The sequence below is a fragment of the Macrobrachium rosenbergii genome, chromosome 8, assembly GCF_040412425.1.
Source record: "Macrobrachium rosenbergii isolate ZJJX-2024 chromosome 8, ASM4041242v1, whole genome shotgun sequence".
Classification (NCBI taxonomy): Eukaryota; Metazoa; Arthropoda; class Malacostraca; order Decapoda; family Palaemonidae; genus Macrobrachium; species Macrobrachium rosenbergii.
This window is the reverse complement of record NC_089748.1, coordinates 21136075-21140596: the sequence shown is the minus strand read 5'-3', so window position 1 is coordinate 21140596 and position 4522 is coordinate 21136075. Positions and strand designations below refer to the sequence as shown.

At 37.9% G+C, this 4522-nt stretch overlaps 1 long non-coding RNA gene across 1 annotated transcript; it reads left to right on the top strand.

Annotated features, from left to right (window-relative positions):
* The first annotated feature begins 2701 nt into the window (after positions 1-2701).
* On the top strand, positions 2702-4143 carry LOC136841224 (uncharacterized). Its single transcript, XR_010853832.1, has 4 exons — positions 2702-2766; positions 2935-3098; positions 3467-3588; positions 3814-4143. It is a non-coding gene; the product is annotated as an uncharacterized lncRNA (long non-coding RNA).
* Positions 4144-4522: the final 379 nt, after the last annotated feature.

The following is a 4522-nucleotide window of genomic DNA, read 5'->3' as shown; positions in this document are numbered from 1 at the left end:
TGTATTATAAATAGGACAGTAGCTCAATTGACTTGAGCAACTGTATTTTAACACCCGACGATTGTAAGGTAAGAACAAGTTAATAAAAAAGAAAAAAGAGAAAGAAACTAGGGGCTAATATGTGCTTTGTAATGGTAACTAATCTAAAAAGAATCTTTTTTTTTCAGCAGAGGGAACCAAGGTATCACTCCATGATTCTGAAGCGCTAGAATAATAAGAAAAACTAGAATAATAATAAAAACAAGTAAAAAATGCGCCAAAGCTTCTTCGGCGCAATCGAGTTGTCTGTACAGAGTATAATGCGTTATGAAACTCTCAGCCACGGCCCATGAAATTCTCAGCCGCGGTCCATGAAACTTTCAGCCACGGCCCTGTGGTGACATGTGTTGTTGACACTTATAGCGGTGCCAGACGCACGAACATGGCTAACTTGATAACCTTAAATAAAATAAAAACTACTGAGGCTAGAGGGCTGCAATTTGGTATGTTTGATGATTGGCGGGTTGATGATCAACGTACCAATTTGCAGCCCTCTAGCCTCAGTACTTTTTAAGATCCGAGGGCGGACAGAAAAAGCGCAGACGGACAGGCAAAGACCTCTCAATAGTTTTCTTTTACAGGAAACTAAAAAATCGTGAATGTTGGAACGAGAAAGCATGAATTTATCTTTCAGCGAGGCTGACCTTGCATCCTGTATGTGCAGCTTTAAACAAAGAAGAGTGAATAAAACAATTCTGGATCTCCTCCGCTTGCATGCCTGTGTTAAGGTTCAAGAAATTTTCAATTTGTATGCTCTTAAATAAGTCCTAGTACGATGAGATGAAGAAAGCTGAAGTTTTTAAATCTCTAACTTAGTAGGCTTTAGCCTCTCTGTCCAGGCAGTGCTATTAACCTGAATCCTGCACTTCCTTTAGACTTTTCCTTTCACCTTAATTCCTTCCGGATGCACCTCAGTCCTCCTTAGGACTCTCCTCTCTTTTATCACTGTTGATGTATCGCCCTTCCACTTCCGTGTCTTTTTGACACGACCACATTTTTGTTCTCTCTTCCCTCTCCGCTCTACACCTTCCCCTCAGTTTCCTAGCATTTGCACACTTCTTTTACCCTTCCCTCCAAATCTACCCCGAACCTCCCCCTCCATTTGTCTGTCCTTCAGAAGCTTTTATTTTTCCCCTCTTCGCACCTTTGCTGTACTCAACTGCATTTATAGTCATTCCACAACAAACTTTGTTGTTTCGTTATCATCTCTTCATGATGACGCTGTTGCCGGTAAAGGTCTTTCGCAATATATATTTTCATTTCAGTTAAATACTCTTATGTCGTTTATGCCTTCATAATGAGATTTTTTTTCTTTTCTGGAGATGAAATATGACAGTTTATAAATGTTTATGCAAAATAATGTGATAATACTGTATATCTTGCTGAGCATTCATCTGATAGTTTAACTGTCTATTTATTCAAAGTAGGACTTCATCTGCAGTTTATTTTCATTATTTTCATGCGTCTTGTTTATTTACGTACTTGCGTGTGCTTCATTTGCTTAATTTAATTCGTGGTATGCTGAACGAACTTACGGGTATGACTGGTCGAGTTTTATTATTTTAGTGACATCTACGACACTTTGCCCTTTTGTTCGGCTGTTGATTCGTTTCGTCAGGACTTTCCCTTCTTCATATTTACAGTTTGAGATGACTTCTCAGCGCTCTGTTAGCGTACAGTTGTGGCAGGAAGTTTCGAAAAGGGGGCAACTGCCTCGCTTCAACAGAAGACCTTCTAAAATGCAGATAGCAAAGATTTATGGAAGGCAGGTTGACGGGAAAAGTATGTTGTTATGAACGATGTTTTCAGAGGGTGGCCCCCAAAAGAATGGTGAAATGGTTGGTTTTTTTACTTATTTGTTTATATTGTTTATAGCCCTTTGAAGTAAGTCCCTTATCCTACAGTGTATGGGAGTCTTCGAAATACAGCACATGTTACTGTAGAGTGACCTGTAGCTTCATTGGTTCTTAGCTTATTGTAATCGTAGCTCTTGTTAGAAGCAATACTCTATATAATCATCTAGCTTTTTAATTGATTTTATTCGTGCTGCTTATAAATATTTGTTCAGTAATTTTTGAACTTAGAAAAGCTTGAAAAGGGCAATATACATTCAGTAAAATTAACCAGGTTTTATATGAAATGACGTATATCGATTATAAAACCTCGAAAGGGTACCTGTAGGACGGTTTCTCATCGGTGTTGGGAATGAAAAGGAAAAAGAAATTTATTACACGGACGAGACTTTACTTAGTTCTTTAAAGGATCAATGTTGGTTATTTTTAGAGTGTATGATAGACAATTGACGTCAGTTCTACATTGCACATGTGTATATTGCTTGAAAACTAAGACGTTTCCCTGTATAAAAAGAATTCTTCTAAAATACGAAGTTAACACATAAAAATATTGAACGTTTGGACGTAAAATGGTTTCAACTCAATACTTCAAGAATGTTCCATGAAGAATTAGTAGGACGTCGACAAAGAAAATCGCTAATAAAGGAAATACTTCCCTTAAGCCGAGAAGCAATCAACCGCTTCTGGCCCAACTCTCGCCAAGTAGAACCGAGCGACTGACTGTTCTTGGGTAACGATTGTCCTTGGTAGTTCCTCCTGAAGCTGATCGTCCTTGGCAGGGACGCTTCGCTTTTTCGACCGGTAAAAGACGTATTTTGATTGTTCTTGTGACAGATGGCTTTTTCAGTGTTAGTTTATTTTCGTGTTTAGATATGTAAGTTTATTTTCTAACGATGTTCTTCGCGAATTTTTGAGTTTTTGATTTTGGTTCACTTTCCTGGTTTAAGGAATTTAATTTATCTCCTAATTCAATGTTCAACCTGCAGTAGGTGAAGTCTGCTTTTTCGCTAATGGAAGTAATGAATCGTGTATTCTATTTCAGGTGCGTCCGTGTTGGTGCCTACTCGGGTGATAGTGCATATCAGTGATGGGTATTCAAACCACCGAATGGTTCGCCTGTTCGGACGGTGGAATCTTTCTGGAGAATGAATTTCCCCCGCTTCAGTTTTCAAGCGGATAGGTCAATAGAGAAGATGGAAGTAAACGGTGAGTGTTTTGTTGCTAAAGCAAATACGTTTCTTTTAACCTCCACCCCTTGAGGGGCGGTGCCCTTATGGTGGAGAATACTCTCAACTCAAGTCTCTACCATAACTAGTTCCTGGGAGGAAAATATAACTACCGCATACCAAATCTACAGTAACCTGGTGTTTCTATTTGAAGTTTGATAGGATTTGTCTTTCTGGCAGTTATAGTGAGTTTAATTAATTTTTAAGTCAGTTTGAGAGAGGAAACTGTTAGGTTTTACGGCTTGATAGTGGAAACTTAATTGAATGTATTCAAGAATTCATAGTCAACTTTACATTGTTAATAAATATATGATATCGGACTCTTTTACGGCTCTTATTGTATTTCAGGCAATCCCCTAGATCGGATGTGGAGCTGTGAACATCAGTAAGTCGTGGTTACTGATGTAAGAACTAAACCCATGGAATGAAAATGGCTTAAAACGTCAGCTGGCAACCTGGGCTTCTGAAAGGTAACTTTTTTCTTCGTTAATATTTTATTCATGTAACTTACTCTCTTTAGATTTATTCAGCAACAATTTTGCTCATTTGAGAATTTGATTTTTTCCATTTAAGAACTGTAAAGTTATAATTACGCTGTATTTAAGGTAGGAAGGGACTTCGTTCTTACTGGGTAAATCTTCGTTTCTGTACTGAAATCTGTTCTGAACAGTTGCTTGCGCTCTTCATTATTCCAGGTTTGTTAGACCGGTATGTCTTGATTAGGAGTAAGACAAATACTGTCGTCGGAGGTTTGCGTTTCCTGGACTGGGAGAAACAAATTACGTTTTGACTCCTCCGCCGAAAGCGTATGCAGTTACGGTGCTGGGCTTCTAGTGTTATCATGATTGCTCTTATGTCTGTCAGAACTTTGAGCTTAATGACGAACTACCTTTAAAACAATGGTGAATAATCTTTATCCTCATGTTTTATTTGTAATGTTAAGGGATTGAAAATAAGCAAAAATACTGTTCATAAAACAGTTTACGTTAGTGGCTTGCCTTTTAGGGGGGCCTAGAATGCTTACTATGCATAATCCTTGTTTCAAGACTTGCAACAGAGTAAAATATGAACTTCGAGGTACTTGAAAATAAGTAAAAATACTGTTCATTAAACAGTTTACGTTAGTGGCTTGCCTTTTAGGGGACCTAGAATGCCCATTATACATAATCCTTGTTTAAGACTTTGGATGAACTTCAGGGTACTTGAAAATAAGTAAAATACTGTTCATAAAAGCGTTAGTGGCAGAGTACCTAGAATGCTTACTATGCATAATCCTTGTTTCAAGACTTGCAACAGAGTAAAATATGAACTTCGAGGTACTTGAAAATAAGTAAAAATACTGTTCATAAAAGTTTACGTTAGTGGCTTGCCTTTTAGGGGGACCTAGAATGCTTACTATGCATA